Here is a 16,056-nt window from a genome sequence, read left to right as displayed (position 1 = left end):
CAGCACTGAAAATCAGCTAAAGCCCATTCTAAAAATACATTTCCAAAACACAGAGGAAAGAAGCACGGCGAGAGGGAGGGAAATTCTGCCAAAAAGCGTTCAGGGGCTGTGATGCAACCAGGATTGACCACATCTACACCCACAGCGGCAGAAGACATGAGGCTGGATACTCCTCAGGCTGAGAGGATTGCTGAGGTTGGAGGAGCAAAGGCAGAGCCTCTAGAGTTATCCTGCGTGCTACCCATTCCATGGGTCCCACCTCTCCAGGTTCAAGGCAACTTTCCTACAGCCAAACCACTCATGGGAATCCCAGGGGATGGTACACCGTGTGATCGGGAAAGCTTTCGAAAGCGCACCTCATTTTTCACCTCCGGGTGCTAGCGTCCGCCATTCCAGCCGCTTGACTAACAATTCCCCCACTTGCAGGATCAGCGTCTTGACACTCCTCTTTCGTAGGCTCTGCAAGTGGTCCGAAGGATGACCTGGAAGACGGGGAACCAATGAGAGACCAGCTGGCGGTGTTCGGACAGGCCCACGTCACTCTAATTTCCCATCACGAAGAGGAATTCACCAAAGGCTCGGCCTGCCTCGCCGCAAGCACAACAGGGCCTGAAGCAATCTGGCGCTATTGCGGCCAGCTCACACCAAAGCGAGCTGCTAAACGGAGCTCTGGGGCACTGCACTTCACAAACCTGCCGAGCTCTAAATGATAACACTCGTCCAAAAACATACTGAGGTAAGGCCACGAAGGGGATTTGAACGCAAGGCAGAATTGCACGAAACGGAGTTCAGGAGGTAGATGGGAATGGCCTTCCCAGCACAGGAAAAGCGGCAGAACGTGGACAATGATGCAGTTGGCCAAAAAGGGCGTATGCGTTTTCTCCTGAATATATTCAGGAAAAAACGCATACGCCCTTTTTGGCCAACCAAGCACCCGGGGAGAGCAAATCGGCACTACAAAGAAATCTCACTCCCCCCCCCCCCGGGCAAAAGAGCCATCCGGAAAATGTCTAAAAACCAGAAAGGCAGGACAGGCCAAGGAGATAAGGGAGCCTTGTTCAGTTGCCGGGAGGGACGCAAAATGCCAACAGCCACTCTGGAGAAGCGTATGCTCGTTCCTAAAACACGTACAGAACAGAACCACAGAGCATAGGGCACCTCCACACGTGGGCCTATATCTTGGGAAAACTAAAAATCAACCAGACGCAGGCACCCCAAAGTTTAGGGCTTCTCTCTTTACAACAACCTCGACTTCGGGACACCCTTCATCTGCCGGGGAAGAGAGAAATGGACCAAGAATTTGTGCTACTTAGGTACGAGGGAATATCCCTTCAGCCATGGAATCCATGTCATAAGGCTGGTTCCAGCATAATGAGTGGATTGAGGTACGATGATGCTAAGTGAAATCTGTCCCACAGAAAAAGAAACTTGGGATATCACTTAGAGAGGGAATGTACAAATCGCTACCCACGACCCGAATGACAAAAGAGAACAGACTCACGCTTTTCGAAAACACACTTAGGCCTGCTTAAGCGGAAAGGTGAGGTGGCGTGATGCATAAAACACGACTTGGAAATGAGCACAGATACCGGTCGGAAAAGCAAATATATAATAGACACCACCTACTCCTTGCTCAGTGAACAGGACTCAACAGCTCCTATTCATCACAGAAGAATATATCAGACTCGTAAGCATCTGAAAACCTAAGTATTGATATCTCTCTGTAAGTGAATCAAGTGTGTGTCAAGCGGCATCAACACAGCACTGAAAATCAGCTAAAGCCCATTCTAAAAATACATTTCCAAAACACAGAAGAAAGAAGCACGGCGAGAGGGAGGGAAATTCTGCCAAAAAGCGTTCAGGGGCTGTGATGCAACCAGGATTGACCACATCGACACCCACAGCGGCAGAAGACATGAGGCTGGATACTCCTCAGGCTGAGAGGATTGCTGAGGTTGGAGGAGCAAAGGCAGAGCCTCTAGAGTTATCCTGCGTGCTACCCATTCCATGGGTCCCACCTCTCCAGGTTCAAGGCAACTTTCCTACAGCCAAACCACTCATGGGAATCCCAGGGGATGGTACACCGTGTGATCGGGAAAGCTTTCGAAAGCGCACCTCATTTTTCACCTCCGGGTGCTAGCGTCCGCCATTCCAGCCGCTTGACTAACAATTCCCCCACTTGCAGGATCAGCGTCTTGACACTCCTCTTTCGTAGGCTCTGCAAGTGGTCCGAAGGATGACCTGGAAGACGGGGAACCAATGAGAGACCAGCTGGCGGTGTTCGGACAGGCCCACGTCACTCTAATTTCCCATCACGAAGAGGAATTCACCAAAGGCTCGGCCTGCCTCGCCGCAAGCACAACAGGGCCTGAAGCAATCTGGCGCTATTGCGGCCAGCTCACACCAAAGCGAGCTGCTAAACGGAGCTCTGGGGCACTGCACTTCACAAACCTGCCGAGCTCTAAATGATAACACTCGTCCAAAAACATACTGAGGTAAGGCCACGAAGGGGATTTGAACGCAAGGCAGAATTGCACGAAACGGAGTTCAGGAGGTAGATGGGAATGGCCTTCCCAGCACAGGAAAAGCGGCAGAACGTGGACAATGATGCAGTTGGCCAAAAAGGGCGTATGCGTTTTCTCCTGAATATATTCAGGAAAAAACGCATACGCCCTTTTTGGCCAACCAAGCACCCGGGGAGAGCAAATCGGCACTACAAAGAAATCTCACTCCCCCCCCCCCCCGGGCAAAAGAGCCATCCGGAAAATGTCTAAAAACCAGAAAGGCAGGACAGGCCAAGGAGATAAGGGAGCCTTGTTCAGTTGCCGGGAGGGACGCAAAATGCCAACAGCCACTCTGGAGAAGCGTATGCTCGTTCCTAAAACACGTACAGAACAGAACCACAGAGCATAGGGCACCTCCACACGTGGGCCTATATCTTGGGAAAACTAAAAATCAACCAGACGCAGGCACCCCAAAGTTTAGGGCTTCTCTCTTTACAACAACCTCGACTTCGGGACACCCTTCATCTGCCGGGGAAGAGAGAAATGGACCAAGAATTTGTGCTACTTAGGTACGAGGGAATATCCCTTCAGCCATGGAATCCATGTCATAAGGCTGGTTCCAGCATAATGAGTGGATTGAGGTACGATGATGCTAAGTGAAATCTGTCCCACAGAAAAAGAAACTTGGGATATCACTTAGAGAGGGAATGTACAAATCGCTACCCACGACCCGAATGACAAAAGAGAACAGACTCACGCTTTTCGAAAACACACTTAGGCCTGCTTAAGCGGAAAGGTGAGGTGGCGTGATGCATAAAACACGACTTGGAAATGAGCACAGATACCGGTCGGAAAAGCAAATATATAATAGACACCACCTACTCCTTGCTCAGTGAACAGGACTCAACAGCTCCTATTCATCACAGAAGAATATATCAGACTCGTAAGCATCTGAAAACCTAAGTATTGATATCTCTCTGTAAGTGAATCAAGTGTGTGTCAAGCGGCATCAACACAGCACTGAAAATCAGCTAAAGCCCATTCTAAAAATACATTTCCAAAACACAGAAGAAAGAAGCACGGCGAGAGGGAGGGAAATTCTGCCAAAAAGCGTTCAGGGGCTGTGATGCAACCAGGATTGACCACATCGACACCCACAGCGGCAGAAGACATGAGGCTGGATACTCCTCAGGCTGAGAGGATTGCTGAGGTTGGAGGAGCAAAGGCAGAGCCTCTAGAGTTATCCTGCGTGCTACCCATTCCATGGGTCCCACCTCTCCAGGTTCAAGGCAACTTTCCTACAGCCAAACCACTCATGGGAATCCCAGGGGATGGTACACCGTGTGATCGGGAAAGCTTTCGAAAGCGCACCTCATTTTTCACCTCCGGGTGCTAGCGTCCGCCATTCCAGCCGCTTGACTAACAATTCCCCCACTTGCAGGATCAGCGTCTTGACACTCCTCTTTCGTAGGCTCTGCAAGTGGTCCGAAGGATGACCTGGAAGACGGGGAACCAATGAGAGACCAGCTGGCGGTGTTCGGACAGGCCCACGTCACTCTAATTTCCCATCACGAAGAGGAATTCACCAAAGGCTCGGCCTGCCTCGCCGCAAGCACAACAGGGCCTGAAGCAATCTGGCGCTATTGCGGCCAGCTCACACCAAAGCGAGCTGCCAAACGGAGCTCTGGGGCACTGCACTTCACAAACCTGCCGAGCTCTAAATGATAACACTCGTCCAAAAACATACTGAGGTAAGGCCACGAAGGGGATTTGAACGCAAGGCAGAATTGCACGAAACGGAGTTCAGGAGGTAGATGGGAATGGCCTTCCCAGCACAGGAAAAGCGGCAGAACGTGGACAATGATGCAGTTGGCCAAAAAGGGCGTATGCGTTTTTTCCTGAATATATTCAGGAAAAAACGCATACGCCCTTTTTGGCCAACCAAGCACCCGGGGAGAGCAAATCGGCACTACAAAGAAATCTCACCACCCCCCCCGGGCAAAAGAGCCATCCGGAAAATGTCTAAAAACCAGAAAGGCAGGACAGGCCAAGGAGATAAGGGAGCCTTGTTCAGTTGCCGGGAGGGACGCAAAATGCCAACAGCCACTCTGGAGAAGCGTATGCTCGTTCCTAAAACACGTACAGAACAGAACCACAGAGCATAGGGCACCTCCACACGTGGGCCTATATCTTGGGAAAACTAAAAATCAACCAGACGCAGGCACCCCAAAGTTTAGGGCTTCTCTCTTTACAACAACCTCGACTTCGGGACACCCTTCATCTGCCGGGGAAGAGAGAAATGGACCAAGAATTTGTGCTACTTAGGTACGAGGGAATATCCCTTCAGCCATGGAATCCATGTCATAAGGCTGGTTCCAGCATAATGAGTGGATTGAGGTACGATGATGCTAAGTGAAATCTGTCCCACAGAAAAAGAAACTTGGGATATCACTTAGAGAGGGAATGTACAAATCGCTACCCACGACCCGAATGACAAAAGAGAACAGACTCACGCTTTTCGAAAACACACTTAGGCCTGCTTAAGCGGAAAGGTGAGGTGGCGTGATGCATAAAACACGACTTGGAAATGAGCACAGATACCGGTCGGAAAAGCAAATATATAATAGACACCACCTACTCCTTGCTCAGTGAACAGGACTCAACAGCTCCTATTCATCACAGAAGAATATATCAGACTCGTAAGCATCTGAAAACCTAAGTATTGATATCTCTCTGTAAGTGAATCAAGTGTGTGTCAAGCGGCATCAACACAGCACTGAAAATCAGCTAAAGCCCATTCTAAAAATACATTTCCAAAACACAGAAGAAAGAAGCACGGCGAGAGGGAGGGAAATTCTGCCAAAAAGCGTTCAGGGGCTGTGATGCAACCAGGATTGACCACATCGACACCCACAGCGGCAGAAGACATGAGGCTGGATACTCCTCAGGCTGAGAGGATTGCTGAGGTTGGAGGAGCAAAGGCAGAGCCTCTAGAGTTATCCTGCGTGCTACCCATTCCATGGGTCCCACCTCTCCAGGTTCAAGGCAACTTTCCTACAGCCAAACCACTCATGGGAATCCCAGGGGATGGTACACCGTGTGATCGGGAAAGCTTTCGAAAGCGCACCTCATTTTTCACCTCCGGGTGCTAGCGTCCGCCATTCCAGCCGCTTGACTAACAATTCCCCCACTTGCAGGATCAGCGTCTTCACACTCCTCTTTCGTAGGCTCTGCAAGTGGTCCGAAGGATGACCTGGAAGACGGGGAACCAATGAGAGACCAGCTGGCGGTGTTCGGACAGGCCCACGTCACTCTAATTTCCCATCACGAAGAGGAATTCACCAAAGGCTCGGCCTGCCTCGCCGCAAGCACAACAGGGCCTGAAGCAATCTGGCGCTATTGCGGCCAGCTCACACCAAAGCGAGCTGCCAAACGGAGCTCTGGGGCACTGCACTTCACAAACCTGCCGAGCTCTAAATGATAACACTCGTCCAAAAACATACTGAGGTAAGGCCACGAAGGGGATTTGAACGCAAGGCAGAATTGCACGAAACGGAGTTCAGGAGGTAGATGGGAATGGCCTTCCCAGCACAGGAAAAGCGGCAGAACGTGGACAATGATGCAGTTGGCCAAAAAGGGCGTATGCGTTTTTTCCTGAATATATTCAGGAAAAAACGCATACGCCCTTTTTGGCCAACCAAGCACCCGGGGAGAGCAAATCGGCACTACAAAGAAATCTCACTCCCCCCCCCGGGCAAAAGAGCCATCCGGAAAATGTCTAAAAACCAGAAAGGCAGGACAGGCCAAGGAGATAAGGGAGCCTTGTTCAGTTGCCGGGAGGGACGCAAAATGCCAACAGCCACTCTGGAGAAGCGTATGCTCGTTCCTAAAACACGTACAGAACAGAACCACAGAGCATAGGGCACCTCCACACGTGGGCCTATATCTTGGGAAAACTAAAAATCAACCAGACGCAGGCACCCCAAAGTTTAGGGCTTCTCTCTTTACAACAACCTCGACTTCGGGACACCCTTCATCTGCCGGGGAAGAGAGAAATGGACCAAGAATTTGTGCTACTTAGGTACGAGGGAATATCCCTTCAGCCATGGAATCCATGTCATAAGGCTGGTTCCAGCATAATGAGTGGATTGAGGTACGATGATGCTAAGTGAAATCTGTCCCACAGAAAAAGAAACTTGGGATATCACTTAGAGAGGGAATGTACAAATCGCTACCCACGACCCGAATGACAAAAGAGAACAGACTCACGCTTTTCGAAAACACACTTAGGCCTGCTTAAGCGGAAAGGTGAGGTGGCGTGATGCATAAAACACGACTTGGAAATGAGCACAGATACCGGTCGGAAAAGCAAATATATAATAGACACCACCTACTCCTTGCTCAGTGAACAGGACTCAACAGCTCCTATTCATCACAGAAGAATATATCAGACTCGTAAGCATCTGAAAACCTAAGTATTGATATCTCTCTGTAAGTGAATCAAGTGTGTGTCAAGCGGCATCAACACAGCACTGAAAATCAGCTAAAGCCCATTCTAAAAATACATTTCCAAAACACAGAAGAAAGAAGCACGGCGAGAGGGAGGGAAATTCTGCCAAAAAGCGTTCAGGGGCTGTGATGCAACCAGGATTGACCACATCGACACCCACAGCGGCAGAAGACATGAGGCTGGATACTCCTCAGGCTGAGAGGATTGCTGAGGTTGGAGGAGCAAAGGCAGAGCCTCTAGAGTTATCCTGCGTGCTACCCATTCCATGGGTCCCACCTCTCCAGGTTCAAGGCAACTTTCCTACAGCCAAACCACTCATGGGAATCCCAGGGGATGGTACACCGTGTGATCGGGAAAGCTTTCGAAAGCGCACCTCATTTTTCACCTCCGGGTGCTAGCGTCCGCCATTCCAGCCGCTTGACTAACAATTCCCCCACTTGCAGGATCAGCGTCTTGACACTCCTCTTTCGTAGGCTCTGCAAGTGGTCCGAAGGATGACCTGGAAGACGGGGAACCAATGAGAGACCAGCTGGCGGTGTTCGGACAGGCCCACGTCACTCTAATTTCCCATCACGAAGAGGAATTCACCAAAGGCTCGGCCTGCCTCGCCGCAAGCACAACAGGGCCTGAAGCAATCTGGCGCTATTGCGGCCAGCTCACACCAAAGCGAGCTGCCAAACGGAGCTCTGGGGCACTGCACTTCACAAACCTGCCGAGCTCTAAATGATAACACTCGTCCAAAAACATACTGAGGTAAGGCCACGAAGGGGATTTGAACGCAAGGCAGAATTGCACGAAACGGAGTTCAGGAGGTAGATGGGAATGGCCTTCCCAGCACAGGAAAAGCGGCAGAACGTGGACAATGATGCAGTTGGCCAAAAAGGGCGTATGCGTTTTTTCCTGAATATATTCAGGAAAAAACGCATACGCCCTTTTTGGCCAACCAAGCACCCGGGGAGAGCAAATCGGCACTACAAAGAAATCTCACCACCCCCCCCGGGCAAAAGAGCCATCCGGAAAATGTCTAAAAACCAGAAAGGCAGGACAGGCCAAGGAGATAAGGGAGCCTTGTTCAGTTGCCGGGAGGGACGCAAAATGCCAACAGCCACTCTGGAGAAGCGTATGCTCGTTCCTAAAACACGTACAGAACAGAACCACAGAGCATAGGGCACCTCCACACGTGGGCCTATATCTTGGGAAAACTAAAAATCAACCAGACGCAGGCACCCCAAAGTTTAGGGCTTCTCTCTTTACAACAACCTCGACTTCGGGACACCCTTCATCTGCCGGGGAAGAGAGAAATGGACCAAGAATTTGTGCTACTTAGGTACGAGGGAATATCCCTCAGCCATGGAATCCATGTCATAAGGCTGGTTCCAGCATAATGACTGGATTGAGGTACGATGATGCTAAGTGAAATCTGTCCCACAGAAAAAGAAACTTGGGATATCACTTAGAGAGGGAATGTACAAATCGCTACCCACGACCCGAATGACAAAAGAGAACAGACTCACGCTTTTCGAAAACACACTTAGGCCTGCTTAAGCGGAAAGGTGAGGTGGCGTGATGCATAAAACACGACTTGGAAATGAGCACAGATACCGGTCGGAAAAGCAAATATATAATAGACACCACCTACTCCTTGCTCAGTGAACAGGACTCAACAGCTCCTATTCATCACAGAAGAATATATCAGACTCGTAAGCATCTGAAAACCTAAGTATTGATATCTCTCTGTAAGTGAATCAAGTGTGTGTCAAGCGGCATCAACACAGCACTGAAAATCAGCTAAAGCCCATTCTAAAAATACATTTCCAAAACACAGAAGAAAGAAGCACGGCGAGAGGGAGGGAAATTCTGCCAAAAAGCGTTCAGGGGCTGTGATGCAACCAGGATTGACCACATCGACACCCACAGCGGCAGAAGACATGAGGCTGGATACTCCTCAGGCTGAGAGGATTGCTGAGGTTGGAGGAGCAAAGGCAGAGCCTCTAGAGTTATCCTGCGTGCTACCCATTCCATGGGTCCCACCTCTCCAGGTTCAAGGCAACTTTCCTACAGCCAAACCACTCATGGGAATCCCAGGGGATGGTACACCGTGTGATCGGGAAAGCTTTCGAAAGCGCACCTCATTTTTCACCTCCGGGTGCTAGCGTCCGCCATTCCAGCCGCTTGACTAACAATTCCCCCACTTGCAGGATCAGCGTCTTGACACTCCTCTTTCGTAGGCTCTGCAAGTGGTCCGAAGGATGACCTGGAAGACGGGGAACCAATGAGAGACCAGCTGGCGGTGTTCGGACAGGCCCACGTCACTCTAATTTCCCATCACGAAGAGGAATTCACCAAAGGCTCGGCCTGCCTCGCCGCAAGCACAACAGGGCCTGAAGCAATCTGGCGCTATTGCGGCCAGCTCACACCAAAGCGAGCTGCCAAACGGAGCTCTGGGGCACTGCACTTCACAAACCTGCCGAGCTCTAAATGATAACACTCGTCCAAAAACATACTGAGGTAAGGCCACGAAGGGGATTTGAACGCAAGGCAGAATTGCACGAAACGGAGTTCAGGAGGTAGATGGGAATGGCCTTCCCAGCACAGGAAAAGCGGCAGAACGTGGACAATGATGCAGTTGGCCAAAAAGGGCGTATGCGTTTTTTCCTGAATATATTCAGGAAAAAACGCATACGCCCTTTTTGGCCAACCAAGCACCCGGGGAGAGCAAATCGGCACTACAAAGAAATCTCACTCCCCCCCCCGGGCAAAAGAGCCATCCGGAAAATGTCTAAAAACCAGAAAGGCAGGACAGGCCAAGGAGATAAGGGAGCCTTGTTCAGTTGCCGGGAGGGACGCAAAATGCCAACAGCCACTCTGGAGAAGCGTATGCTCGTTCCTAAAACACGTACAGAACAGAACCACAGAGCATAGGGCACCTCCACACGTGGGCCTATATCTTGGGAAAACTAAAAATCAACCAGACGCAGGCACCCCAAAGTTTAGGGCTTCTCTCTTTACAACAACCTCGACTTCGGGACACCCTTCATCTGCCGGGGAAGAGAGAAATGGACCAAGAATTTGTGCTACTTAGGTACGAGGGAATATCCCTTCAGCCATGGAATCCATGTCATAAGGCTGGTTCCAGCATAATGAGTGGATTGAGGTACGATGATGCTAAGTGAAATCTGTCCCACAGAAAAAGAAACTTGGGATATCACTTAGAGAGGGAATGTACAAATCGCTACCCACGACCCGAATGACAAAAGAGAACAGACTCACGCTTTTCGAAAACACACTTAGGCCTGCTTAAGCGGAAAGGTGAGGTGGCGTGATGCATAAAACACGACTTGGAAATGAGCACAGATACCGGTCGGAAAAGCAAATATATAATAGACACCACCTACTCCTTGCTCAGTGAACAGGACTCAACAGCTCCTATTCATCACAGAAGAATATATCAGACTCGTAAGCATCTGAAAACCTAAGTATTGATATCTCTCTGTAAGTGAATCAAGTGTGTGTCAAGCGGCATCAACACAGCACTGAAAATCAGCTAAAGCCCATTCTAAAAATACATTTCCAAAACACAGAAGAAAGAAGCACGGCGAGAGGGAGGGAAATTCTGCCAAAAAGCGTTCAGGGGCTGTGATGCAACCAGGATTGACCACATCGACACCCACAGCGGCAGAAGACATGAGGCTGGATACTCCTCAGGCTGAGAGGATTGCTGAGGTTGGAGGAGCAAAGGCAGAGCCTCTAGAGTTATCCTGCGTGCTACCCATTCCATGGGTCCCACCTCTCCAGGTTCAAGGCAACTTTCCTACAGCCAAACCACTCATGGGAATCCCAGGGGATGGTACACCGTGTGATCGGGAAAGCTTTCGAAAGCGCACCTCATTTTTCACCTCCGGGTGCTAGCGTCCGCCATTCCAGCCGCTTGACTAACAATTCCCCCACTTGCAGGATCAGCGTCTTGACACTCCTCTTTCGTAGGCTCTGCAAGTGGTCCGAAGGATGACCTGGAAGACGGGGAACCAATGAGAGACCAGCTGGCGGTGTTCGGACAGGCCCACGTCACTCTAATTTCCCATCACGAAGAGGAATTCACCAAAGGCTCGGCCTGCCTCGCCGCAAGCACAACAGGGCCTGAAGCAATCTGGCGCTATTGCGGCCAGCTCACACCAAAGCGAGCTGCCAAACGGAGCTCTGGGGCACTGCACTTCACAAACCTGCCGAGCTCTAAATGATAACACTCGTCCAAAAACATACTGAGGTAAGGCCACGAAGGGGATTTGAACGCAAGGCAGAATTGCACGAAACGGAGTTCAGGAGGTAGATGGGAATGGCCTTCCCAGCACAGGAAAAGCGGCAGAACGTGGACAATGATGCAGTTGGCCAAAAAGGGCGTATGCGTTTTTTCCTGAATATATTCAGGAAAAAACGCATACGCCCTTTTTGGCCAACCAAGCACCCGGGGAGAGCAAATCGGCACTACAAAGAAATCTCACTCCCCCCCCCGGGCAAAAGAGCCATCCGGAAAATGTCTAAAAACCAGAAAGGCAGGACAGGCCAAGGAGATAAGGGAGCCTTGTTCAGTTGCCGGGAGGGACGCAAAATGCCAACAGCCACTCTGGAGAAGCGTATGCTCGTTCCTAAAACACGTACAGAACAGAACCACAGAGCATAGGGCACCTCCACACGTGGGCCTATATCTTGGGAAAACTAAAAATCAACCAGACGCAGGCACCCCAAAGTTTAGGGCTTCTCTCTTTACAACAACCTCGACTTCGGGACACCCTTCATCTGCCGGGGAAGAGAGAAATGGACCAAGAATTTGTGCTACTTAGGTACGAGGGAATATCCCTTCAGCCATGGAATCCATGTCATAAGGCTGGTTCCAGCATAATGAGTGGATTGAGGTACGATGATGCTAAGTGAAATCTGTCCCACAGAAAAAGAAACTTGGGATATCACTTAGAGAGGGAATGTACAAATCGCTACCCACGACCCGAATGACAAAAGAGAACAGACTCACGCTTTTCGAAAACACACTTAGGCCTGCTTAAGCGGAAAGGTGAGGTGGCGTGATGCATAAAACACGACTTGGAAATGAGCACAGATACCGGTCGGAAAAGCAAATATATAATAGACACCACCTACTCCTTGCTCAGTGAACAGGACTCAACAGCTCCTATTCATCACAGAAGAATATATCAGACTCGTAAGCATCTGAAAACCTAAGTATTGATATCTCTCTGTAAGTGAATCAAGTGTGTGTCAAGCGGCATCAACACAGCACTGAAAATCAGCTAAAGCCCATTCTAAAAATACATTTCCAAAACACAGAAGAAAGAAGCACGGCGAGAGGGAGGGAAATTCTGCCAAAAAGCGTTCAGGGGCTGTGATGCAACCAGGATTGACCACATCGACACCCACAGCGGCAGAAGACATGAGGTTGGATACTCCTCAGGCTGAGAGGATTGCTGAGGTTGGAGGAGCAAAGGCAGAGCCTCTAGAGTTATCCTGCGTGCTACCCATTCCATGGGTCCCACCTCTCCAGGTTCAAGGCAACTTTCCTACAGCCAAACCACTCATGGGAATCCCAGAGGATGGTACACCGTGTGATCGGGAAAGCTTTCGAAAGCGCACCTCATTTTTCACCTCCGGGTGCTAGCGTCCGCCATTCCAGCCGCTTGACTAACAATTCCCCCACTTGCAGGATCAGCGTCTTGACACTCCTCTTTCGTAGGCTCTGCAAGTGGTCCGAAGGATGACCTGGAAGACGGGGAACCAATGAGAGACCAGCTGGCGGTGTTCGGACAGGCCCACGTCACTCTAATTTCCCATCACGAAGAGGAATTCACCAAAGGCTCGGCCTGCCTCGCCGCAAGCACAACAGGGCCTGAAGCAATCTGGCGCTATTGCGGCCAGCTCACACCAAAGCGAGCTGCCAAACGGAGCTCTGGGGCACTGCACTTCACAAACCTGCCGAGCTCTAAATGATAACACTCGTCCAAAAACATACTGAGGTAAGGCCACGAAGGGGATTTGAACGCAAGGCAGAATTGCACGAAACGGAGTTCAGGAGGTAGATGGGAATGGCCTTCCCAGCACAGGAAAAGCGGCAGAACGTGGACAATGATGCAGTTGGCCAAAAAGGGCGTATGCGTTTTTTCCTGAATATATTCAGGAAAAAACGCATACGCCCTTTTTGGCCAACCAAGCACCCGGGGAGAGCAAATCGGCACTACAAAGAAATCTCACCACCCCCCCCGGGCAAAAGAGCCATCCGGAAAATGTCTAAAAACCAGAAAGGCAGGACAGGCCAAGGAGATAAGGGAGCCTTGTTCAGTTGCCGGGAGGGACGCAAAATGCCAACAGCCACTCTGGAGAAGCGTATGCTCGTTCCTAAAACACGTACAGAACAGAACCACAGAGCATAGGGCACCTCCACACGTGGGCCTATATCTTGGGAAAACTAAAAATCAACCAGACGCAGGCACCCCAAAGTTTAGGGCTTCTCTCTTTACAACAACCTCGACTTCGGGACACCCTTCATCTGCCGGGGAAGAGAGAAATGGACCAAGAATTTGTGCTACTTAGGTACGAGGGAATATCCCTCAGCCATGGAATCCATGTCATAAGGCTGGTTCCAGCATAATGACTGGATTGAGGTACGATGATGCTAAGTGAAATCTGTCCCACAGAAAAAGAAACTTGGGATATCACTTAGAGAGGGAATGTACAAATCGCTACCCACGACCCGAATGACAAAAGAGAACAGACTCACGCTTTTCGAAAACACACTTAGGCCTGCTTAAGCGGAAAGGTGAGGTGGCGTGATGCATAAAACACGACTTGGAAATGAGCACAGATACCGGTCGGAAAAGCAAATATATAATAGACACCACCTACTCCTTGCTCAGTGAACAGGACTCAACAGCTCCTATTCATCACAGAAGAATATATCAGACTCGTAAGCATCTGAAAACCTAAGTATTGATATCTCTCTGTAAGTGAATCAAGTGTGTGTCAAGCGGCATCAACACAGCACTGAAAATCAGCTAAAGCCCATTCTAAAAATACATTTCCAAAACACAGAAGAAAGAAGCACGGCGAGAGGGAGGGAAATTCTGCCAAAAAGCGTGCAGGGGCTGTGATGCAACCAGGATTGACCACATCGACACCCACAGCGGCAGAAGACATGAGGCTGGATACTCCTCAGGCTGAGAGGATTGCTGAGGTTGGAGGAGCAAAGGCAGAGCCTCTAGAGTTATCCTGCGTGCTACCCATTCCATGGGTCCCACCTCTCCAGGTTCAAGGCAACTTTCCTACAGCCAAACCACTCATGGGAATCCCAGGGGATGGTACACCGTGTGATCGGGAAAGCTTTCGAAAGCGCACCTCATTTTTCACCTCCGGGTGCTAGCGTCCGCCATTCCAGCCGCTTGACTAACAATTCCCCCACTTGCAGGATCAGCGTCTTGACACTCCTCTTTCGTAGGCTCTGCAAGTGGTCCGAAGGATGACCTGGAAGACGGGGAACCAATGAGAGACCAGCTGGCGGTGTTCGGACAGGCCCACGTCACTCTAATTTCCCATCACGAAGAGGAATTCACCAAAGGCTCGGCCTGCCTCGCCGCAAGCACAACAGGGCCTGAAGCAATCTGGCGCTATTGCGGCCAGCTCACACCAAAGCGAGCTGCCAAACGGAGCTCTGGGGCACTGCACTTCACAAACCTGCCGAGCTCTAAATGATAACACTCGTCCAAAAACATACTGAGGTAAGGCCACGAAGGGGATTTGAACGCAAGGCAGAATTGCACGAAACGGAGTTCAGGAGGTAGATGGGAATGGCCTTCCCAGCACAGGAAAAGCGGCAGAACGTGGACAATGATGCAGTTGGCCAAAAAGGGCGTATGCGTTTTTTCCTGAATATATTCAGGAAAAAACGCATACGCCCTTTTTGGCCAACCAAGCACCCGGGGAGAGCAAATCGGCACTACAAAGAAATCTCACTCCCCCCCCCGGGCAAAAGAGCCATCCGGAAAATGTCTAAAAACCAGAAAGGCAGGACAGGCCAAGGAGATAAGGGAGCCTTGTTCAGTTGCCGGGAGGGACGCAAAATGCCAACAGCCACTCTGGAGAAGCGTATGCTCGTTCCTAAAACACGTACAGAACAGAACCACAGAGCATAGGGCACCTCCACACGTGGGCCTATATCTTGGGAAAACTAAAAATCAACCAGACGCAGGCACCCCAAAGTTTAGGGCTTCTCTCTTTACAACAACCTCGACTTCGGGACACCCTTCATCTGCCGGGGAAGAGAGAAATGGACCAAGAATTTGTGCTACTTAGGTACGAGGGAATATCCCTCAGCCATGGAATCCATGTCATAAGGCTGGTTCCAGCATAATGACTGGATTGAGGTACGATGATGCTAAGTGAAATCTGTCCCACAGAAAAAGAAACTTGGGATATCACTTAGAGAGGGAATGTACAAATCGCTACCCACGACCCGAATGACAAAAGAGAACAGACTCACGCTTTTCGAAAACACACTTAGGCCTGCTTAAGCGGAAAGGTGAGGTGGCGTGATGCATAAAACACGACTTGGAAATGAGCACAGATACCGGTCGGAAAAGCAAATATATAATAGACACCACCTACTCCTTGCTCAGTGAACAGGACTCAACAGCTCCTATTCATCACAGAAGAATATATCAGACTCGTAAGCATCTGAAAACCTAAGTATTGATATCTCTCTGTAAGTGAATCAAGTGTGTGTCAAGCGGCATCAACACAGCACTGAAAATCAGCTAAAGCCCATTCTAAAAATACATTTCCAAAACACAGAAGAAAGAAGCACGGCGAGAGGGAGGGAAATTCTGCCAAAAAGCGTTCAGGGGCTGTGATGCAACCAGGATTGACCACATCGACACCCACAGCGGCAGAAGACATGAGGCTGGATACTCCTCAGGCTGAGAGGATTGCTGAGGTTGGAGGAGCAAAGGCAGAGCCTCTAGAGTTATCCTGCGTGCTACCCATTCC

The sequence above is a fragment of the Kogia breviceps genome, chromosome 9, assembly GCF_026419965.1.
Source record: "Kogia breviceps isolate mKogBre1 chromosome 9, mKogBre1 haplotype 1, whole genome shotgun sequence".
Lineage (NCBI taxonomy): Eukaryota > Metazoa > Chordata > Mammalia > Artiodactyla > Physeteridae > Kogia > Kogia breviceps.
The sequence above is the reverse complement of the archived record's forward strand: the minus strand, read 5'-3'. Positions refer to the sequence as shown.